Raw genomic sequence first — 25,093 nt, 5'->3', positions numbered from 1 at the left:
AGGAAGGAAGGAAGGAAGGAAGGAAGGAAGGAAGGAAGGAAGGAAGGAAGGAAGGAAGGAGGAAGGAAGGAAGGAAGGAAGGAAGGAAGGAAGAAGGAAGGAAGGAAGGAAGGAAGGAAGGAAGGGAAGGAAGGAAGGAAGGAAGGAAGGAAGGAAGGAAGGAAGGAAGGAAGGAAGGAAGGAAGGAAGGAAGGAAGGAAGGAAGGAAGGAAGGAAGGAAGGAAGGAAGGAAGGAAGGACCTGCCTTGACTCTGCTGCCCCAGTGAGAAAGGGCTATGCTGGGGCAGTGGAGGGTTGATTTGTTTGGCACCCCATCCCATCTTTGCGGTCTCTTCTGCCCTGCCCCAGTTCAGCATCCATAAGGAGTCAGAATTGGGGGTGCAGGAGTTTGGGTGGGGAAATGCTCAGCTTAAGGATTCATCCACTCTGAATCTGCTGCCCCAATGAGGAAGAGTTGTAGAAGCTGTGCTGGGGTGGCATGGTGGAGTCCAGGGGGTGCCAAGGGAAGACTGAGGGTGCAGGAGGAGGAAGCAGCAGGCAGCACACTGCTCTTCCAGCTCCTTGCTCATGGAGGGGAAGGGTCATAAGCACTCACCACATAACACAGGGCTCCTGTCCCCCTCATGATGCATATCTGTGTTCAGGATGCAGTGTGACTCCTGCACCAGCATAGATGCTACTCCATGCAGCATAAATGACATCCACTCCAGTGCAAGCACGCTGACACTGATCCTGAGAAACTGCATGCCTGTGTGACATCTTGACACCAATTCTGCCATGGCACCAGTGCTCCTCTGGTGCAAGGGCCTGCACTGGAATTGATGGGGGTGCCCCTGAGAGTGGAGCTGACTTTAGTTGGCTTCCTGTAGTCATTCAGCCCAAGAACACAACCTTTTGCTGGTGTAGACTTATGCCAGCAAAAAGGGTGGTGCATCCCATTGAGCCACATGGGCTTTTCAGTGCCCTATGTGATCTCTCGCTCGCTCCCTGCATTGATCTTTTTGTCATTCTATAGAACTCTAAACTCCATCCACCATAGATACTGCAAGAACCCTTGTTCTGTTTTCACAATCATTTATCACAGTATGAAAGGCAAGAGATGGTCCAGGCCTACTCCTTCATTTACACATTCATTGGAGGGCGAAACAAATCAGAAGCCAAAATGAGATAACAAGAGCCCTCCGGGGATGGGGCGGTATAAAAATCTAATAAAATAATAATAATAATAATAAGGTGTTATCATCCAAAACACCAGAACATATGAACAAATATGGAACAAGAGCACTCTGCACTCTCAAAAAAAAATTCCAAGAAAATAATATTTAAATGTTTTCCTGAGAGTCTGTGATCTATGAATACCTTCATTCGCAACAGTCCTGCGGTTATTTGTATAGACTCCAGTGGAATGGTGGCAACTGAGAACATTAACTACAATGATTATTATATCTGTTGCAATAAGTAAATTGGTCTAGACCAGCTTTGCAAATATTGCAACCTTAAAAGCAAGAATACATTATATTTACCACAAACTATCTCATTGTTCACTCTTATACATCATCATATGTTTCAAAATTGGTGCCTACAACTAATATTTGTACCATAGCTTTCACTATGTAGGGCTAGGTCATACTGTGCCTTTTAAGGTGGGCTTTCATCCCATGCAACCTTTCGAAGCAAGTCAGAAACCTCTGTCTTCTAAAGCCCTATCTTCGTACAAAGTCAATAGATCCCAGCTATATTGTGCTTCTCATTTTGTTCATGAGTTTAGTCCAAAGCTATAGATTCATTAGCATGAGTATATCAGTAGGGTATGATTCTAGTCCTAGCTTTGCCACTTCAGTATTTCTGTGTTCATGTGGGTCTCAGTCAAAGTCAATGAGCCTTTGTGCAGGCACATCTACGTTTTCAAATGAATCCAAATTAGGGTTCAGTTGAAGGCCGAAGTGGACAGGTAATGTGGTCCTTAACATGAATGATGTGTTTCTGATGTAGCAGGGCTTTGACTTTTAAAACTGTGCTTTGAAGCAATTTTAAGAGAACATAGAAACAAAGCAGATGGGGAAAGCTCCCTGACACCTGTCCTACTAGTGTATGATCTTCATGGAATCGTCTGTAGCCTACCATTGTGCAGGCAATATGATTAAAGGTAATTTATAACCTTCTTTTAGTTACTGGGGCAATTAGGCTTTTTCCAAGCTGTGCATGGTAATTCGTGTGGCACTCTTGCAGTCGAGTGCACCTTTTTGAATAAGTATTATGTATGTGAAAGTCCGTAAGTGCTCTAAAAAGGTTTTCAGTCTCTCTGATCAAAGTCTGCTGCAGAAATTTTTATTTCATGGATCATTGAGTCAATAGGCAGTAACAGATTGGTTATGGAACAGTTATGGTTTATTAGTTCAGCGCATGTGCTGTGCCCATGTGATGGGAATGCATTCAAAAGAGAGAGGGGAGGAAATCTTTGGCAAATGTTGATTGAAAACTACAAAAAAAAGTTACCTCTTCAAGGAATGTAGAAGGGAAGTCATTTTTTTGAAGTGAGTCATTGTGAAACTGAGATCCTGCAAGAGAGAAATGAGGGCAAGGAATATTTCACCTGGGTCAGAATAAGCCTGATCCTTCCAAGGTTAAGATGCAAGGACCCAAGTGCCCTCGTGAACAGGATGATTTAGTCACGCATCACTCACCATGGCCAGGGCGGCTCGTGAGGCACTCTGAGACTGGGTACAGATTATTGTTTGGAGGCTGTGTTTAGGGTGGTATTTATTCCTTCAAACACACTCATATTTTTTCCTTGTTTTATAAGAGACTGATGTAATCTCCTTACTCAGAGATCCAGTAATTCCCCACCTCTATCACACAGGTTCAGGATTACAGATAGGTTAGGCAGTCATAGTTTACCATTCTTCTTGACTCTTAAAATATATACATATCCATGACCCTTTCACACACTGGATCCTTGCTCTCATTCACAGAGACACCACCAGACATGGTATCTCAGGCCCTTTTATCAATCACCCCGCACTCAGACACAGAGCTACTGATATTCCTACTCAACCACTGCTTAATTCACAGGCTGCCACCATCTATTTATGTCCTAATATATTTATATATAGGTTGATATCATAGCTTGCGTGTGTGTGTTTCTTTCTCTGAGACCAGGCACATTTTGCCCACAGGGCTGAAGAAACAAGGAGCTAACTTTTATTTATGGTCTGAACAAATTTCATCATGTAGATATTACAAAATTTATTCACACGTGATTTTCTGAACCATAGCCAATATCTTGGGTAGGCTCAGGTAGTCACTTGCCAACCAATGAGAGCTGCCGGCAGGTTCACTCAAAACGGTGGCTTCTAACAGTGAAGGAGGAATCAGCTGGAGGCAGGGGAGGAGTTGCCTCCTCAGTTCCCATGTACCTTTCCCTGCCTCCCTCCCCATCCCCCCTTCCCAATTTCCTCTTTGCAGTCTGCTGTCTGCAAACAGCATTTGCTCCCACTTGAGAAGATTTAATGTATTTGTTGCATTAAATGTACTAAAATGAAGGATTACCCATTGTGAACAATGGGAAAGGTTTAAAGGCCCATTGAACATAATGGGGCCAAGAGTGCCGTCTCTTCCCCACCAGCGTGCCTGTCAGGGAGGCAGGGGCTCCCAGTCCTACCCTCCCCAGCTGGGGAAGGCAAGACTGGAAGCCCTGGCAGCTGTCTCAGCTTTGCACCACTGGCTGGAGGCGAGATGCTGAGCCAGCCGCCAGGGCTGTATGAGCTCCCAGTCTTTCCCTCCGCAGCGAGGGAAGGCAGGACTGGGAACTCTAGTGGCCAGCTCAGCTTTGCGCCTCCAACTGGAGGCGAGGAGCTGAGGAGGACACTGGGTGCCGCGGTCTGCAGCCAACTCCTAGGAACTGGGAGCCGGTTGTAGGCTGCGCACCCGGCCCAGCTCCTTGTCTCCGGCCAAAGGCACGAAACGTTTGTTCATGTGAGGGGGCTTTTGGCATGTGACCAAAAGGCGTGATCAAAAGGCATGAGCTCAGGGACATGGGTTACCCCATGTCCCTAGGGCCTTTTGCCACTGGTGTAAGGTATTTCATTCCTTGCTAAGATTTATGATTACAAGTGTAGAGCACTGAATTCAATTACAGGAGCCATCATTCCATCATTGGACCTGTCATTCCAGTCTCAGAACATGCCAGCTACTCCCAAAGGCTGTCATTCCATTTGGCCAACTGTTATTTTATTTTAAATTATTTATTAATTGGTTTGCAGAACATCCCCACCCCCCACCCCCGTGAAGTGGGCTTAGAGCGGTTCACATGCATATAATTTATTTTATTGATTTTATTTATATAGCATCCCTCCCTGTTTGCACTCAGGGTGGTTTCCATTAGACATTTTAGCAGCATACAGTACTATATACAATAAAACTATATAATATATTCAGTACATATTGATGATTCTAAAAGTTAAAACTATCCAGTATAGGCACTGATGATGCTAAAAGTCCAATTTCAGCCAGAACTAAATGATGGATCGGACAGAAGACATGAGAGAGATGTTTTATTTATACAGTAAAACAACTGCATACATCACATCCAGTCTGACCTTGACACCCTTCCTTCTACATAAACCCAGTGAGTGAGGGAGCAAATTAATATACTAAATAAAAAATAGAGGGAAGGAAAGGAAAAGAAAGGCCAGCTGGATGTAATATCATTCCTGCCCTCAACCATAGGCCTGGCAGAACCATAGGCTCTATTGGACTATCCCTGTGAAAATGAGATAAATCCCACTGTTCAGGGCTTTGAAGGTTAATCTAAGAATCTTGAAATTGATTTGGTGCTCTACCTGGAGCCAAGGGAGCTGATGAAGCACCAGCTGGATATGCAATTTCCACAGTGTTCCTGTGAGGACCTGTGTAGCTGCATTCTGAACCAGCTGAAGTTTCCAGATAAGCCTCAAGGGTACCCCTGCCTAGAACAAATTACAGAAGTGATTGTTGTATGGATTAGGTAGGATACCCACTGCTTAGCCTGGCATAAATGGGAAAATGAGCTAGAAGATGGCATCCTAAACCCAAATCCTCCTGACCCAGCCACAAGATATTTGTCTTCAATTGATTTAATTTCAACCAACTGCTTCATTCATCTCACTGTGACCACCAAACAACTGGCCAGTATGGTGTCCAGCTGGCTGCTCATCAACAGATACAGCCAGAGGTGGGATCCAACTAGTTCTCACCACTTCTCTAGAAGTGGTTACTAATTTTTTCTGAGTGCCGAGAAGGAGTTACTAAAGCAACTTCCCTGCCCAATAGGGACTGAAGGTGCGTGTGTGCAGCGGAGCCTGTTATTAAAATGTTTGGATCCCACCACTGGATATAGCTGTATTGCAATCCCAGAGCACTTCTGCTATTCCTTGACACCTTTGTGAAGTTTCCTTTGGTTCTCCTTAAAATAGTGTGGAGGGCCAAATCAATTCCTGAGGATGGTAGCAGAAAGAATTTCATCATTCCCTCCCTTCCACCCTGCACACTTTCACGAGTGGGGTGTGGGCTGTTTGTCTCACTGTCCATTCCACATGTCTCTTGCAGACCCTTATGGTATTTTGACAGCTTTGTTCCTTTAATCTAGACCACTGTTTTAGACGGTCCCAGTCCACTCCAGGACTGGTGTAGGCAGAAACAAGGAGAAAGGAAGTTGTTCTCATTGTAGCTCCTAACAGATAAAGAACTGTGCCCCTGTTTGAACTACGCTGCCTCCTTATGTTGATGTCTAACATTAAGGCCACAACAAAATGGACCAAGCAATGAGACAAACAGCCCACACATCACAATCTTTTTCCACTAGTGAAAGCATGAGACCAGAAGGGGAGGAATGATGGAGCCCTACCTACCACTGTGCTGCACTGAAGAGCCCCTTTTTAAGGTGATTCCTGGGCCATTTCTTAAACATGTGGTAAAACAGTGTTTCCCCCAATCCAATGCACATTTAATGTGTCCTCTAATCAGACCCTAACAACACAGCGATGCTTCCAAGGTGTAAGTGCTGATGTTCTCTGACCTGGTCTCTTCATACATAGTTTCTCCTTTCCAAATGTCATTGAAATTAGTATTCATGATTTCTGGTTTTGAAGATGGTTCGGGATGGCTATTCACAAGTTTGCTCCAGGATATAAAGTTCCAGCTTGTGGTTCTAAAGGGAGCTGCATGCCTCTCCAGACAAGGAGAGAGTCAGTGAAATGCCATACTTACTCCTGAGACACCTGAGAAGGAAGCATGAGGTAACACAAACTGCTGTGACTAGCTGGGGTGAGAGAAGTTGGAGCCTGTGGTATTGCCATAATTTCCCAGCTGGAGCCCTCACCCTTTAAGGAAGGATTACATCTAAGTCAAGTGTGAATTGTCAATCTTTATGAATTGAAGAAGAAAAAAGGAGATTGAAAAGAAAATTCCAAACCTTTCTGTTGAGAAGTCCAGGAAGAACTAGAAGATCTCCCTAAAAGGTATGGAAACTCAGAACTTTAAAAAATAAACAAAAAGAAAGAGAGAGAGAAGGTACAGAAGGTACAGAAATTAATGTACCAGCCTGATAGAACCCACTGTGTTTCATTCTTAAGCCAAAACATCTTAACAGAACCATCTAAGTAACTGCACAATCTGAAGAACATCTAAGCTTACAGAAACTGACCAAACATATTAGACCCTGTGCCTGAAAACAAATACTGCTTCTCTGCCAAGGATCTCTGTTGTAAATATATATTTCTGCTGCCTTATCCATTCCTTTCTCCCACGTTATTAATCTCCCATTCCCATCTTCTATTTTGTTAAATAAATATTTTGTTCTGTTTAAATTATTTCTGTCCCAATATTATTATTTGGTGTGCCTTGAAAAAGGGTTAGCCAAGAAATGTTTTTAAATTATGGGCTTCCTTCACCTTTTGGAAGTATAACAGGGCTGGGGGAAACGTACTTTTTGTCACCAAATGCTACCATTTCTGAAGCAGCTCAGTTCCTGAGGTGGAAAAGGTGGGGAAATTTGACAAGCCTGGTCAGTGAGTGGTTTGTGTGTGAGAAAGAGAGAGAGAAGGGGGAAGTGTGTGTGTGAGAGAGAGAGGGGGGGAGAAGAAAAAAGAAGGGGAGGAGTAGGAGGAGTTTGGAGTTATATCCCTCTTTCTCTACTGTAAGGAGATTCAAGGGGGCTTACAAACTCTTTTCCCTTCCCCTCCCCACAACGGACACCTTGTGAGGTAGGTGGGGCTAAGAGAACTCTGTAGAACTGTGACTAGCCCAAGTCACCCAGCAAGAATGTAGGAGTGCAGAAACAAATCTGGTTCAGCAAATATGACTCTGCTGCTCATGTGGAAGAGTGGCCATCAAACTCAATTCTACAGATTAGAGTCCACCTGCTCTTAACCAGTATACCACACTGGCGGTGGAGAGAGAGAGAGAGAGGTCTATTGCACTACTAATAAAAAAATCTCTGAATCATAGTTCCATGGAGTCCCCATCCTTAATTTTAGGGATTCACAAGCAAACTGTGAAGTCAGTCAGTTAAATTAAAAGTTAAGTCAGTTAAAAGGATACAGCCCCACCATCAGCATCATACACATATTGGAGCATGTTATTATTGGTACCCAATGAAGTGTGCTGATTTGTAGCATAGATTTCAATTGTTAGTAACAATAGAAATAAACAGGGAGAGGGAGCAGGAGTAATGAATGGAGTATTAGTCAAATTCTGAAAGCAAATATCTCTAATGCTGTCAAATAAAGTTACATGCTGTTTATTAAAAGCTGCATTGAGCTATTTGCTAGAGACATAACATTTTGGTGAACAAGCCCCTCTAGACTCATTTGGGAAAGCTTGAGAGCTCAGCTGACTGCTGCTTGTCTATTAGGTTTTGAGCTCAAATACAAGCAGAAATGTTGCCAAGAATTGCCCTGACCTACTCCTGACCCTCCAAATTCAAATTGCTCCCCAAACTAACACTCTTGCTTCCAAAACAAGAGGAACATTTTCTTGGCATGCAGACTGAGAATTGTAATCACATTCCCACCCAGGTTTAGTTTTTGAGACAAGATAGGGAGCATGTGAATGAGACCACATTGCTTACCTTGATGATATTACAATGGTCTTCAGGATATAATTGCCATGTTTTCAATTAGTTTAATTTTATTTCATATCAGTTCTGGTGTTAACTTTTTAGGAATGCCTCAGCACACAAGATTGTTCTGTGCTTTCCTTACAGACTATGAATTGCTTAACCATTACTCTGCTTATAACTAGCAAGATGTACACTATCTCTTAAAGCCCCATTCAGTATTAATATCATTAACTAGCGGGGCCCAGCCACGCGTTGCTGTGGCAATTGTCCTTCTCATCACAGTCCGCAACCCACACAGATGTCCATGCAGGTCCAGTGATCCGCAGCATAGCCTTTTTGGGTGGTCAAATAGAATTCCTCTTTCCCTTTTCAATTCACATTGTTATATGGTAGTGTCTTGTTTTTTTAGTATAAGGTAACCCTTTCCATTCCACAATGGAACTATCCAGAGTGTGAATCCCACTGTCCATGAGGCTGGTTGACATGCACAGTCCTGACTTGGGTAGACAGAACTGGGGCAAGGAGGCTATCCCAGTCAGGCAGCAGAGGCAGGGTGGTGAGGCATTCAGATTGAGGCCAGCTCCCCGAGTTCTTAAAAGGCCATGTGCAAAAGGAGCAGAGCCAGTAGTGCTGGTTTGCCCCCTCCCCACAGATTTTCTTAGAAGAAAAAGGCAAACTCCAGCTTGCTTTTAGTAAAAGAGAGCTGTGGCTAATATGGGTGAGGAAGTGGGTAAGTGGTGGTTGGATGCGAGGGAGGGCAGAGCGAGGTGTGTGAGGATGAGCTGGATGTGTATGAGAGTATGTGTGTTGTGTGGTAGCAGTGGGTGAGGCACAGAGAGTGAAAGTTACCTGCTTGTGAGGGGGGGGAACCCCACCTGACGTCTCACATGGCAAAGTATGTATGTGTTTCACTTCCACTTGCATTACCTAACAGTATTACCTATTTACTGTTTTCACTGCTCATCTCTGGCCATCTGTACGAACATTCTAAGGGTGACAGTTAAACACAAACAGCTTCATGGCCTGGTGCACCAGAGGAAAAGACGCTTTTACTTTGAGCTCCAGATATGGACTTTCGTGATTTGGTTGAAGGTCCGGACATTGCTCTACTACAGGGAGGAATGTCATGTGAAAATTTGGGGGTGATCCGTCCAGCCGTTTCGGCGTTAGGGCATGACTAACAAAGTCACTGTTAGATAGATAGATAGATAGATAGATAGATAGATAGATAGATAGATAGATAGATAGATAGATAGATAGATAGATAGATAGATAGATAGATAGATAGATAGATAGATAGATAGATAGATAGATAGATAGATAGATAGATAGATAGATAGATAGATAGATAGATAGATAGATAGATAGATAGATAGTATAGTATAGTATAGTATAGTATAGTATAGTATAGTATAGTATAGTATAGTATAGTATAGTATAGTATAGTGGGGCAACATGGCAGGTTACCTCTACAACTGGGTCCTCCGAAGAAAGCTAAATCACTTCTTTCTAAATATAAGGCCCCTTCCGCACATGCAGAATAATGCACTTTCAATCCACTTTCACAATTGTTTGCAAGTGGGTTTTGCTATTACACACAGCTGCAAATTGCATTGAATGTGGATTGAAAGTGCATTATTCTGCATGTGCAGAAGGGGCCTAAGTGAAGCATAAAGGGCACATAAAGAATTGAAGGACACATATAGAATAGCTAATTAGACGATATCTGGCCTTGGGCTACCAACCTCCATGTGGTAACTGAAGATCTCCTAGGATTTCAGCTGATCTCCAGGTGATGGAGATCAATTCACCTGGTATTAATAGCCACTTTGGAAGGTAGACTCTATGCCACTATACCTCATTGAAGTTCCTCCCCTCCCCAAATCCTACCCTTCTTAGGGTCTACTCCCAAAATCTCCAGATATTTCTCAACCTGGATTCAGCAACTCTAACTTGGCCTATGAAGCCATTTTCTCCCTCTCCCACCCCCCACTTGCCAGACCAAATTACAACCAAGTTGTGGGAACCATTTTCTATATATTTCAGTCATAAAAGAAAAGAACACGATTCTCCAGAGCTGCAACGACACAGCTTTTGTTCACACATCACACTTAGCTGCATTTATGTAAAAATGTGCATGAATGCAGCTTGTGACTTGACTTGCAAATGTGTCATGCTCCTCTTCCCCCTCCCCCTTTTCTGCAGAAAAAAAACTTCACAGCTAAAAACAAACTCATCTATATTCAGCCATACAGATTAACCACACTAGTGAAAGGTATTGATAGGTCTTCCTGAAGGAGGAAAACAGTTTGAAAAAGGAAGTTTTCAGGAGAAACGTGCAGGAGGGGGAAAGTTCCATTTCTCCTTTTCCAACTGCTTATCTCATACTTTCAACCTCACTGTGCTTTGTCAGTCCTTGGCAGGAAAGCTGTTTTGGATTGTGCTGTGTCAGATTTAGTTTCAGCCTGCTGAGTCATGAAAACATTTTGTATGCCATAAGGGGACTGTATCTCTGATTATTTATTTCATGATTCAAAGCTGCGTGACTCCACTGAAAAGTGACTCCACTGAAAAGTACTGTGTTTGAGTTAACACTGAATAAAACAGAAGGTCTATCAGAGGTCTTCAACCTGTGAGTTCGATAAGACTAACATTGCAGTCACTGAGTGATGAGTATGTATATGTGAAACATCCTATGAAAGCAGGGGATGTAAGGACTGTTTTGTCTGGACAAGGAAGAGACTTGCTGGCTTGCTAGCAGCAGGTCCAGTCTAATCCTAAACTAAATTGTTCACCACACCTCAGGAACGCCCTCGCCCCACTCCTAACAGGCACCCCAGGAAATTTGCCCAGATTCTCTGCTTTGTACTGTCTTGGCTCCATTGTAGCCAAAGGGGAATTTCTGAGTGTGTAAGCAGGCTGCACATTTTTGAAGATAGAGGCACCAGACTTCAAGGTGGCTCCAGGAGGCCCTCCTGGTAATAGCATTCAGGCTTGGTGAACTTTTCTTCTGGGGGTTCAATTTTATCGGCCCCCAAAAGGCTTATGTTGTTTCCCCACTCCTGCACATGAAGCCTGCTGGCTGAGTTCTCCCTAAACTCTCTCAACCCACCCACCCAGCCCCCAGAAACAAAGTTCACCAAGCCTGGATGCTATTACCAGGAGGCCTCCAGGAACCACCTTGAAAGTCTGGCACCTCTATCTTCAAAAATGTGCAGCCAGTGCTTACACACTCAGAAATTCCCCAGAACCTGCCAGGCTCTTCAGCAAGTTCTATGGTGGGGAAAAAACCTTTTCCCTTCGTAGACTTTAATGGGGTTTGCTGTTCCCACCATAGAACTTGCTGAAGAGTCTGGTGTATTCAAAACTCGCGTGGGGAGCGAGTTTTCCTGCAAACGGCAGCGGGTGGAAGCCGGCGTTTCCCCCTCCCCCCCAGCCCCAAATGCCTCGTTACCTTCTGCTGGCAGCCACGTCGCTTTGAGGAGGGAAGGGGACACACCCCCGGTCTCTGGTGCTTCAGCCGTCGCTGTGGCCATGGGGGCGTGTCCCCTTCTCTCAGAGCGACGATAGAGCGACGCGGCTGCCAGCAGAAGGTTGCAACGCAGGCGTTAGCCGAGGAGGGAATACGCGGCTGTGACAATGGAAGCTTGTTCCTCAAGCAGCTCTGCAAGATCCCCCATGGGGCCGTTTGTGCAAACGGCCCCAGAGCCTGCATCGGCATGCAGGGTCTCTCCCTTGGCTGTGTGGAAACCACCTGAGTGCGTAAGCAGTGGCTGCACATTTTTGAAGATACAGGTGCCAGACTTTCAAGGTGGTTCCAGAAGGCCTCCTGGAATAGCATCCAGGCTTGGTGAACTTTGCTTCTGGGGGTGGGTTGAGAAACAAAATAAGCCTTTTGGGGGCCCATAAAATTGGACCCCCAGAAGAAAAGTTCACCAACAGCGCTGAGCCTCAGATAAGGGTTCCGTTGGGTTTATACCTGTCCTCTTCACTCCACGGATGCTGTAGATCCCCAGATAGGGTTAATCTTTTATTATTACGATTTCCTTCTATTTGATAGAAACTGATAATGTTTGGAAAATCATCTGAGCAAGGGTCTTTTTGCTCTGGAATGCATACCATTTATCATCATTGAACTTATGAATGAACTCATTTATGAATCAACTTATGTGAATCAATTGATTTCTTCTGGCCATTATACTCCAGGGACGGAGTCACTTCATGTTATACTAGCAATACGAGCTGTTATTGGTATTATTTAATTATGTAATTTTTGTTAGTATTGCATATTAATTCCTTATAAGTTCTTTTGCGCTAGACTTTATAGAGTGATTATTTCATTTACATGTTCATAAATATTGAGTTGCCGGAGCCCAGTGTGTGTCACATTGCATTGCCCCCCCCTTAATTCCCCACTCCTCCAAATTAGTTGCACTCTGATCTGATGAACTGGATTTGTTTCCCCACTCCCACACATGAAGCCTGCTCAGTGACCTTGGGCTAGTCACAGTATTTCAGATCTCTCTTAGCCCCACTTACCTCACAAGGTATTTGTGGTGGGGAGAGGAAGGGAAAGAGTTTGTAAGTTGCTTACAGGACAGTAAGGTGCTATAAAAACTAACTCTTCTAGTATGTAGTATATACCTTCCAATTATTCTGATATAGTAATATGTCCTTTCTTGGCTGATTACCCATCCAACCATGCACACTTTTGATAGGCAGGTCTGGACATAATGGGAAGAGTAAGGGTCTCATTATTTGTTTTCTGTTTTGTGCATTGTTCTGAAGCACTTGCCAAACTGAGTCTATTGAACATGGTCCTCAAGTTCCAGATGAGAAAACAAATAAGCTTATTGTATAGAACAAGCAAAAAAAAGAGCAAATGAAAAGGTAATACTTGAGAATGGACCTTCAATTAGTTACATTAATGCGAGATGAAGGAGACCCTCAGGCACAGCCTTCGATTCTTTAACCACTTGAAAATGCAGACTGTGGGTAGAAACAGAGCTCCAAACTTTATAGCAAGAGTTTCTTTCCTGGAGTTTTTATGTGTATATTTGAAGAATTTCAGTTCCATGTGGATGCAAAAGACAAATATCCTTAAGTCACTGTGATTTCCTTAGCCTTTCTCATGTGTTGAAAAAGCAACCATTTTCAGCAAATCCTCAGATGTTAGCAGGTTTAAACCCTTGGGTGGCTCAGGAGTTGCATCCTTGAAGCTTCTGTTTACTAGAGATAGAGTTAACCCAGTCTTGCATTGCAGAGTTGCCAAAATATGAAACTGTTGTGCTGAACTGCATAAAAGCTTGTTCTGGATAAATAACAGCTTCTCTCACAGCAGTCTTCCATTTGATGCTGAAACTTACCAGTGCCCTTGTGTCTGTTCAGCAAGAAAGTGGATCTATCTGAATACCCTGGTTTCTGTACTTTTAACCTCCCTGGCCCATTCGCCTCTTTTTTGCTTACTTTCATTTCCTATTTTCTTGCCAAATTCTTTCTGTTTCTTCAGTAACTTCAGATATGAGTGATTGTTACTGCATTCAGAATGCTGACCTTGGAAGTTTAAGTGGTATAAAGCTAACACATGAATGGGGCAAGATAAATAACAGTGTGGAAGCACAGTTAACTTTGTTTTATTTCTCTTCAGTTCTGCAGGCATGTTGTTGCTCTTAAGACTGAGAAACCAAATATACTAACCAGATACTAGGAACAGCAAAAAAATGGGACTGATTCAATATTCTTTACCAAACCAGTTCTATCCTATAGCATAACAGTCAGGCAAAATCCAAGGTATCCTCCAGTCATTGATTATATTATGAAATTTGACATGGACTTCTCATGGTTTTCATAGATAGACAGACAGACAGACAGACAGACAGAGTCCAATTACTCAAGCTTAAACTGAATCTCACAAATTTGCATGGCATGTCCCTCTGTGGACCATTTAGGGACCTCTGATTAACATGTAGACATTCCTCCTCTGGTCTTTCTCCATCTTTGAATCGATGCTATGGAATGGTCTATCAGAGGAGGTCCAGAAGGTACTATCATTGGTTATCTTTATGAAGAAAGGCAAAACCATTTTCATTCAGAGGATGCTGAATTTACATTGTTGTTTGATTAGTTGTGATAAGGTACCAGTCATACTGTAAAAAAGCTTGTATATATTTGTGGATATGAGTTAATCTCATTTAAGTTTCTGTGATTTTACTGTATTCTCTTTGCTTGAAGACATTGTATTAGCTGACTTAAATCCCTAGAAAAAGGCCTGGCATAAATATTTTAATAAATACACGGCTGAAGTCTATTAGCACACAATCAGACTTCAGAAATAGCTTTTGCAGGTCCAGAATGTTGTTTTCAGAAAAACTAATCAACAATATCTGATATTTCACAAACAATTTTTATTGGTGTCCAAAAATTAGAGCTCGCAATTCAAAACACACTGCTGTTTATGTCCCTGTTGACTATTATCAGCAGAAGTACCAGTTTGACCTTTGAACTTTTTCACTCTTTTTGTTCATATCTAATTATATAATCACCTCCATAATATATTCGTTAATGACTTCTGCGGTTTGCATATCCATTCAAGATCTAAATGGAATTAACAGTTTCCTTTTCTCAGAGAATTCTTGGAACAGTGGGTCTCTGATATGGACAAGAGATCACTAAGCAGTCTTGCAAATTGCAATGCCCAGAAATCTTGGAAGGGATGATGACAGTTAAAGTCATAGAATATAAGAACATAAGAAAGAGCCAGCTGGATCAGACCAGAGTCCATCTAGTCCAGCACTCTGCTACTCGCAGTGGCCCACCAGATACCTTTGGGATCTGACATGGAGGGTGTGAAAGCACTGGCTTTCTGCTGGTGCTGTTCCCAAGCACCTGGTCTGCTAAGGCATTTGCAATCTCAAAGCAAGGAGGATCAAGATTGGTATCCATAGATCGACTTCTCTCAGCAGGTCCAAGACAAAGAGAAAAAAGAGAAAACCCCTGTTAACCCCTTTTAAAAACACACTGTTTAAAAAGATGTGGCTTTGAGAAAAGCCCTCCAAAAAGAAAACCAGAGCTCATTCAGCCCTTTCTGTCCCAGTCCTCTTCTCCATTGCTGCTCCTCTCTGCTGCTTCCAAAGACTCTACTGCTCCCAAAGTCGTGCAAAATTGATATATGTTTGCACTACAGATCTACTCCAAAGTCATGTTCCTTCCCTGTGCTGATCACAATACCCCCATGAAAAGGTTTAAGTCTTGTATAGATTATTTCATAGGTGTTATGTACATATTTGGAGGAATGCTAATATTGATGGTATGTATGTGTAGAATTAAATTTATTCCCAGGTATTATCCCTTTCTATATTGCATTCCATAATGTTGAAGAAACTGAGAGTAAAGAGGAAAGCAGTTTGTTTACGTTAGCCTCAATATATGGGTTTAACCACAGTATTCAAATCTTAAAATTTACTTCTTCAGACTTCCAGTGGTTACAGGACAAGTCCCTGGATTTAGTGGTAAGACTTAAATACACATCAACTGCCAGATATAGGAAAAGTTATGGTTTACCCTTATTGCAGTTGCCAGTTTCTATGGTTTCAAATATTTCACTGACACCTCCCCCCCCCCATTGTATGAATAATGAGATTTTTTAAACAACTGTGGTTGTGATCTTTTTTAACTGGTCTCCTGACAGAAACAAACAAACAACGCAGAGGATTAGAAGTGGCCTCTAGGCTAGAAAACATACACTGTAATTAATTTATATGAATTTTAGTATCATAATTGAGAGAAATTGATTTCCTATCTTCTGTTGCCACTGAAAGGACAGATTAGTCATCTGTAGGATACCCAGAATGATGGTCAGTTCTGCATCAATCATTCCATCACAAAACTGGATGGAGTAAAGCCATAGAAGGTACAGAACGGCCCGCTTATGACTGGAGGTTGCAGCTTCTTCCTTATAAATAAGATTTAACTAAATTTGGATTTTGTAGAGATAAAGTTGCTAAACAAAGATATCTTGACATAGATTGGTAAAATTATGAACATGAAAAGAGACTTGGCAAAGTGAGATTAACTTCTCTTAGACTCATTCCGCACATGCAGAATAATGCACTTTCAAACTGCTTTCAGTGCTCTTTGAAGCTGTGCAGAATAGCAAAATCCTCTTGCAAACAGTTGTGAACGTGGTTTGAAAACGCATTATTTTGCGTGTGTGGAAGGGGCCTTACTCTCACCTTAATTGCAAACAGCAATTAAAATGATCAGCAGTTAGTTTCAGAGTGAATAAATCTTTTTTTAATATGTTGCGTATCTATAAACTTCATTGTCATAATATATGACAGAAACCCTATCTGTCCTTCACATTGCTCATAGGAGATCAGGATTGTCCCTGCTTCAACTTTATCCTCACAAGGAAACCATGGGAGTGACTGTTTCAAAGTTGCCCTGTGAGTTTGAAGGTGGAGTGGAAACAACTGGCTCTTAGCCCCATCTAAACTCGGTGGCAGCAGACTGATGTGGTGCCATCCTGCCACTCCTATGGAGGCTTCCCAGAGGCATAGGGAAGTTTAAACAATAAAAAAGCCTCCCTGCAGCTGTGAAGCCCCCATTGGGCTGAATGGACTTAGGCTGCCTTTTTCACAGTGCAAGTCCTAGGCCCAGGACATCGACATAGTGCCAGCAAAGGCTGGGAAGAAGCTGACTAATGTCGGTTTCTTTCCTAACCATGCCCCCAATCCACCCCCACTACACTGGAGCTGGCAGGGGTCTTGGGATGCTGATGCAGTTCCAGTGCAGGAGTGGGCTGCAGGTGCCCCAGGAAGGGTGAATCTGCCAGTGCAGCCACTCACCACTTCCATGAACAGACCCCCCCCCCCCCCCGCCCTTTGCATGGGGCCACTAGATATTGCTACCTCCAAGTGAGCATCAACATAAATTTATTTCCAGAAATGAATATTGTTTTCTGGGCTGTGTGGCTAACATCTGGTAGTTTTTGCATCTAATGTTTTGCCTACTTATATGGCTGGCATCTTCAGAGGTGTGTCACAGTAAGATGTGTTTCTCTCCATGGTACAGGTCACAACTACACAATCCAAAAAAAGCCACAATAGCCAGTTCATTATGGCCATGAAACCTTTGACAATACATTATTTCCAAAAGTTACTACATCTTCTTTACTCTACAAATCTTTATAACACAGTATTCATGAGGCCAAGCCAGATGTTACATGGCTCTGACCCAGGAATGCTATGGCATTTTAGAGAAGAAGTTGGCTATTTAAAAATGCTCTGAGGGATTGGAGCCATGGCACAGTGGGACTAGGTGATATGCTTCAACCATGCCTTTTCAAGCACCTGAACAGATGCTGTTTCAGTACCCGAACAAGAAGTTGTTCCAGAAAAAATGTGCAATGGACAATGGCTGAATCCTGCAATCCGCACTTGTCTAAATGCAAGCATAATGTGCTGCTTGAAACCCCATCTATCAAAGCTGAATCTTAGCTCCAACTTAAATGTCTGTGCTGTGTGAAGCTGTCCACTCAGTTAATAGGAAAGACAGTAAACAGAATGCATGATCAAGGACCAGGCAAGATCAGAAGTCAGAAAATCTTAAGGAAGAATGTTAAAAAAACAGCTACAAAGGAAAAGAAGCAGAAATCAGAACTACAGAAAGCACAGCCTGGATTTAAGGGTAATGAGCAAGACAACACACTTTTAAAAACAGCTGCACCTAGGGTTGCTAGGTCTCTCAGTATAGCAGGAGATCACCTACTGGCAACCTTCTCTTCCAACCTTCTCTTCCAACCTTCTCTTCCAACCTTCTCTGTACCTTTGTTGCCACCATAGTATGATACCGCTTCAAGGGAAATCACATAACTGATGTCATGTCACATAGAGTCCCAGAAACTCCCAAGAAACTCTATGGTTTTACTCTAGATCAGCTGATTCTGAAAACAGTGTGTCACTTCTGGTTTTCCATGGAAGTGACATCAAACTGCTTTCAGTGCCAATGCCCCCCATGTCTCTAACTCTCATCTCCCAATGGTCAACAGGTATCAGCTGGCAGACATCTGACATTAAAAGGACTTTTGAGGTACTGGAAGGCTAGCAGATTTATTGTAGCATAAACTTCATGGATTTAACCCACAAAGCTATTAATACAATAACAGCTCATAAGGTATCACAAGATTCCTTCTGGTTCTGTTTCAGCAACTAATATGGCAATCCTCCTAGAATCTGAACCATCAAACATTCCTGCAAGCAGGGGTTTTAGGGGTTTTTTGGGGGGGAGGGGGTAGTCAAGCATTTATTTAGATCAGTGGTATGGAGATCAGTTGTAATTTGAGATCTCCAGGCCCCACCTGGAAGTTGGAGAGCTTTGGTGTAATGTGTGTGTTTTTTGCCAAAAAAAGAGGAAACAACTGAAACTTTGCCCAACTATGTGCCCAACAACAACCAAGGCATACAGTTCACTCTCCAAACCAGTCATTTTCTTCAGGGGAAGTGGTTTCAGTGATTTGGAGATCAGTTATTTCAGATCTCCAGGGCTCACCTGGAGGTTGGCAACATGTTGTTGCAAGGTTTTTTGTTTAAAAAATGAGGAAACAATTGAAACTTTGCCCAACAACCAAGGCATACTCTCCAAAGCAGCCATTTTCTTCAAGGGAAAGGCCGCACTTGGAGGTTGGCAACCTTTTGTTGTAAGGTTGTTTTTTAAAGCCACTAAGCAATTACAGGGTACTTGCCTAGGCTTCTCGGATGGTGCTGTTTGTGAGGCGCATTGTGAGGAGTCCAGCAGCAGTGGGTAAGATTGGGAGGCCTCGGGCAATGCGCGGAGCTTTGGGAGGAGTTAGATGGTGACGGGGAGCACTGGGAGGCATCAAGCTGTGTGTAGGAAACTTTTTAAGGTGTTGGGCAGCAAGGAGGACTGTAGGCAGGCCAATCCCCATGCAGGACACACAGGGATTGGGTGGAAATGAGTCCTGCATGGTGATTTGGTGGGGGTTTGTCATTGCAACATTCTAAACATTAGACAATTATAGATTAGAATAGCCCAGCTTTGTCCCCAATAGGGGACTCAAGACAGTTTGCATCATCATGTTGAAAGGCTGGTTGCTGATATTTAAGATTAAATTGCAAGAAAAAGGTGGCATGGGTGGGTTTTACACCTTACAGCAATTGAAGATTTATTTGTACTGTTGGGAAATAATTATGTGTGATGTGAAATTGGAAATGGGAGAAGAGTTAGCTGCATTTTTAACATCACAAAATGGAACCTCCCCCCACCCTTTAAACTGATGGGTGGCCTTTAAGCATGTCAACAGTCATTTCAAACTGCAATAGCTGGATTATAAGAACATAAGAAAGAGCCTGCTGGATCAGACCAGAGTCAATCAAGTCCAGTGCTCTGCTACTCGCAGTGGCCCACCAGATGCCTTTGGGAGCTCACATGCAGGATGTGAAAGCAATGGCCTTCTGCTGCTGCTGCTCCTAAGCACTTGGTCTGCTTCGCCTCCTAAGAAGCTTGGTTCAGGTGGATGAATTTTCCTCACTTCCTCTCTCCCTGTGTGTCCTGGTAGACAATTGGTAGACAATGGCAAAACCATCACTGTTAGTCTGCTGCCACTGGCCCTTTCCCCACTTACTGCATGCTGCATGCTGCTCTCAGCGCGCGTCATCCTTGGTGCGCGCCTGGGCTTCCCCACAACCCCGCGTGGGGTCATCAAAAGGTGCCGTTTTGAGGAGCGCCAGGAATGCCGCGTGCTGAGGGGGCGCGAGAGCGGCAGCATCGGGGTGGCTGCGCTGTCACCGCCCCTGTAGTGGGGAGTGCCCCGGGACCCCGCACTACTTGAGGAGAGTAGCGCGGGGCTTAAGGTAAGTGGCGAAAGGGCCTTGAAAACCCTTAAGTCTTGGTGGCATTTGCACCACCAGAATGAAGATGAAGGCTTCTGACATTAAGTGGGATTCTAGCTTTCAGTGTTCCTTCACATAATGCACCCCCGCACCATTCAAATATAAAATTAGGAAGAAAGAAGGTTTATGTGCCCATACTTTGCTTGGCAAGCTGGTTTTCTATTTGCAGGGATTTTTTTAACCCATGGAGCATTCTAAAATGTGATCCTTCACCTGCAATCTGAAGTGGAGCAGGCCAGTATTTTACCCACCAGATGCCTCCACCAGATGCCTCCTCCTGGTTTTTCTCTGTGTGTGACTCCAACCAAGAGGTGCACAAGAGTTATGGTATGAAAGTAATATTGTACCTTTGAGTAAGTTGGCACAAAAATGTCAACCGATGGGAGAGCAGAGCTTGTAAAACTGAACTTTCATATTTCCCACAGTAGCCCATTGTACCTCCTCCCCAGTTCTTCCTGCTAGGGGACCATGGGGAGCAGCACCAGGAATGATTTGAGAGTTTGCAGTGAGCGAGGAAATCACATACACACACACACAAACACCTTTGCCAGTGGAAAGTTTTGCAGATGGAAAATGACTGTTGCAAATAACCAACCATGACTAGAAGAGCTGGAAGGTTCTTGTTTTTCAATCAAGGTAGTTGAAATAACACAGTGTGCTGAACCTAGTTCCTGTGCAATTGAGAATAAAAGGAATCAAAGCCAGAGGGTGGGGGAAGATGAAGGAAGATTGTCACTAGCAAGAACAGATCTCCGATCTCTTTGCAGTTCCTTCTTTTGGCCAGGGGGAGATGATAGAGGCTGAAATGCCCCATCCATACGGGATTGAGTCTTAACATGGCAATTTCTGCTAAGGATGCTGCCAGACTTCAGTGATTAGTAGATATGAGTCTAGTTCTGCTATTTACACGAAACCTAAAAATATTATGAAGAGAGCTGATACTTACCCAACAATTTTTCTACTCATAAATGTGTTGTACTTATTTTCCTTTTTTTTTTTTTTTTTTGCATCTAAGCTGTATGCATGGAAGATCAAAACTTGTATTTCTGGCAGAAAACCTGACTTTTTTAGCTAGAGGGATTTTCTGAGAGAATCCTGTGGATGCACACTACCTAAGAGAAAGCCATACTGAACACAGTAAACATGCACAGAATTGGATTACAGGTGGGGAGAAGGAAGGGAAAAAGAAAATGAGAATTTTGAGTGACCCAAGTACTGGCAATATCTGGGAATTTTATTAGAAGAAAGCTTGAATGGTTTGAGCTTCAGTCCAAAGAGAGCTAATTCTCAACAGTTTCCAGAAATTGGGACCTATTGCTATGGTAAAAGCAATGTAGGCAGAGGTCTGGCAAGTAGACACAATATGCATTTGGCACCTTGCGTTTCAAAGTCTTTCTTTGCATATAATGGTGAAAGCTTCCACCACCACATTCGAAAGTCATTCTCAATACCCTTCTCAGCATGGGTCTTATGATGAGATGATTGTGAAGAGCACCTAACAGTGAAGAAACAGCATGCTTGTGAATCCTTCTGACAAGCACAAGCTTTCTTATGCAAAGTAGAAGCAAAGGGAGTGAACAAAATCAGAGGCATAAAGGGTAGTAGTCTGTCAAATCAAGTTTTCAGAGCAAAATTAGCCTTTTGAAAACAGTCCAAAATATCTTTTACTTTATGAAGCTCTAACAGTTACTGGCAGTTGTCTGTTCACAGCTGGAGTCTATGGGTCTCTTCCTACTTTCATTTATGCCATTGCAAATTAGGAGTGACTCACTTTAGCTGAGTGGAGTCAAAGTTAGAGGAAAATCAGGCCTTCTGATTTTATTAAAAGGTTATCACTGGGTTCAACCCCCAAATGTCATCCTCTTCATTCTTTCTAGGTAAAACTGTCATCATATAATTAATAAACCTATTACAGATGATGTTTCACTAATTAAGTATTTGGTCTTGTTTTACTACTAATTAGAGGATGTCTCTACTAAATTGTCAAGATTGAACACACACACACACACACCCCCGATCAATTTACTGATGAAATATTTTCTCATAATAATCATGTGAAGCACAGCTAATGGCTACTCAACTAAAGAGAAGATCCTATTTATAGAGAATATAAAAGAACACAAAAAACAACCCTGTGCTTCTGGCTGTTGGACAAAACCAGGGCATGAATCACAACCATTCCTACCTCTTTAAGAGGCTAATTCCAAATGTCTCTGTATAATCACCTGTGGGAAGTAGGAATACCTTACATTTGTTTACTGGTAACCTGTAGGGGTTCTGAGCCTATGGCTATTCAAAATTGAGGTGAAAAATAAATATATAAGCTGTTAGCTAAATACTGTTATATTTCCTTTCCAATCAGAATTATCTACCCAGAGGTTTTTATTGCTAAAAATAAATAAGCTATAATGTTAAAGAAGCTGATTGTTCATTATTGCTTGTGTGACAAGGGTGGGATCCACCTAGTGTTGCCAATAAATATGGGTTTTTTGGTTGAGCAGTCACCCAGTATCTTGCCTTCCTGTGACACTTGGGCCAGTGGGAGAAGCAATGGGAGGCTATGTGATGACTCTACATCTGGACAAAAACCCAGATATGACATCACAACAAATACTCTGTAAACTCCATGGTATTATCATAGTGTTTTAAAACATCCCCATCACATTTGCATTTTTGTCCAGAGGTGAATTGGCACATTGCCTGTTGTTATTTCTGCCATTTGCCCCACCTCTGAAGCTGCTGGCAACTAGTGGGATTTGTAGGAGGCAGAGACATGTAAAATAAGCACCACAGTTCACTTCTGGCATGAACCTGGAAATAATGGCAGCACACTTGCATGACACTGCTCTAGGAATCCTAGAGTATTATACTGATGACACTTCCAGCAGCTGTTTCCCCCATTACTCTAATAACTGGTGGCAGATACCTGGACTCATGAGCAGGCAGTTTCCCACTATATCTGAAGACCTGGTTACAGAGTGAAGAATAATGCTGGCAGGGACTGATGGGAATCGTAGTCCACAAACATCTGGAGTGCCAGGGTTAGACGCCCCTGCCCTAAGTCCAATTGCTGCTAAAATATCTTTCCTCCCTTTATTGCTGCTGCATCACTATAGAAATCGCTGCACTGAGTCCTCCTGGATAACTCTCTTAAAGAGGCAGTACACAACACATATATCTCTGTTTTTAATACAGATAATTTATGTACACAAACAGCTGCAATTTGTATTGTAACCATAATTTTTTCAGCTCAGTTTTGCTGACTGAACCCAGTTTGGGGAACTTTTATTCACATTTTAAAAGGGGAAAAGAAGGATTTTAAATGGGCATTTACATTACCATCTGTGACAGACTCCACAGAAAATGTGAGTTTAATTAAGTGCAGGTCTGTCTAAAACAGTGTGTTTACATTCAGAGTGAGGGATAAAGGCCTAGGAGCAGGGAAGCCATCTGACTAGTTGTGCTAACCCTTCACTCTGATTGGGTAAGTAACTGGATGTCACAGAGACGGAGGAAGTTATATCCCTGTGAAGAACAATTTGAGGTGCTTTTGGATCTGAATGTCTAGGAGTTAACAGCCACCTGCCTTTGCCAAGTTCAGTTGTCTCTGAGGAGAGTAGTTCAGTCAGAGTGTGTAAAACTAACTCTACTGTTGATAGCCTGTGAGCTGTGTGTTGAAAGTAAGTCAATACTCAGACTGAGTGAACTGATAGAGCGTTATTGAAGGGTCTATTCTGAGGGGCCATATATATATAACCAAGGAGGGATGGGTCTTCCATGAAGAGGGAAGAAGAAGGACCAGTAGTCTAGTATTTGGGGGTTTGCTTTGTTTTCCTCCAGAGAGAATTATTTATGTTGCAGTTTTGGGGATCCTAACAGAGTGAGGCTTGTGAGGGTACTGTGTGAATTATCAAGCCTGTGTTAGACCCTGAGTGGGGTATCCATTCGCCAGTACCAACTGAAAATATAAAACTGCACCATCTTATGAAACATCTTCAGGACATCTAAGCTAACTAAGAACTGAAACCGAACAAACTTATTAAGCCTATGCCTGAAAACCAAATACTGAATCTCTGTGCCAAAGCTCTTGTGTATATTCATCAGTTCTGCCTTTCCCATTTCTTCCCATTTATCTCCCTTTCCCATCTCCTCTCTGTTAATAAATATTTTATTCTGTTTAAGCTTAAAATCTGTCTCAGTATTATTATTTTGTGTTCCTTAATAAAGGATTTGACAAAAGAAGGTGAAACAACAGGCATCCTTCACCTCGGTCAGTTACAGGGCTGAGGGAAAGGGCTTCTGTTTCACCTTATGTTATCATTGTCTGAAGTAGCTCAGTACCTGAAGGAAAAAGGCAGGAAAAAATTAACAAGTTGAGTAGTGTCCCATTACATATGGAACACTTACTTTAAGCCTGTTTTCTGAGCAAGTGGGCTCATAGTGGGCTCTCCTCGCATTTCTCTGTTTAGATGTGAGGAGGCAGTCCCCAGCCTGCAGTGCAGTTTCTCTGCTGAACTTTGCTGGGCCACGTTCTCTTAACTCCACCCATCAACAACTTTAAAGGCTTAAAAGCTGATATTCTCTCCCCCACTCCCTTTCCTTCCACACACTTATGTGCACTCTCTCTCTCTCTCTCTCTCTCTCTCTCTCTCTCTCTCTGTATCAGTGCTGCCATTGCAAGAGAAGAGAAGAGACTTGTTTTAAAACAGAGTCTTGCCTGAAAGTTTTAAAAACCCTCTCAGCCATCAGGGAGAGCAGAAGGAGAGCAGGGGAGGTGGAATGGACCAAAAAAAGATGCCTATGTTGAAAAAATCCTCTTTGTCATTACTTTATATCAAAAGATCAATCTCTCAATATGTTTGTGGAAGTGAGTTCCGAAAATACATCCATACAAGAAATCTTGCTTCAGTGAACACTAGTCTCCACTGCGCAGCAAAGACTTTATGCGCAATTGACCAGTGAGTGATTTCCTTGCCTGAAGAAGTTAGGAAGGGGGGCGGGTCTGTCCCACCATCCTAATCAGTTATACCCTTCCAAGACCACTGACTTCAGTCGTCCTAGAAGGGTGTAACTCTGCTTACGATAG

At 42.9% G+C, this 25,093-nt stretch overlaps 1 protein-coding gene across 2 annotated transcripts in view; it reads left to right on the top strand.

The window, feature by feature from the left end:
• TNNI3K (TNNI3 interacting kinase) overlaps positions 1 to 25,093 on the top strand; it is a 236,284-nt gene that overhangs the window by 139,243 nt on the left and 71,948 nt on the right. The gene's annotated exons all lie outside the window — the stretch shown is intronic.

This window comes from Sphaerodactylus townsendi, linkage group LG05 (genome assembly GCF_021028975.2).
Source record: "Sphaerodactylus townsendi isolate TG3544 linkage group LG05, MPM_Stown_v2.3, whole genome shotgun sequence".
NCBI classification, from domain to species: domain Eukaryota; kingdom Metazoa; phylum Chordata; class Lepidosauria; order Squamata; family Sphaerodactylidae; genus Sphaerodactylus; species Sphaerodactylus townsendi.
The sequence above is the reverse complement of the archived record's forward strand: the minus strand, read 5'-3'. Positions and strand labels throughout refer to the sequence as shown.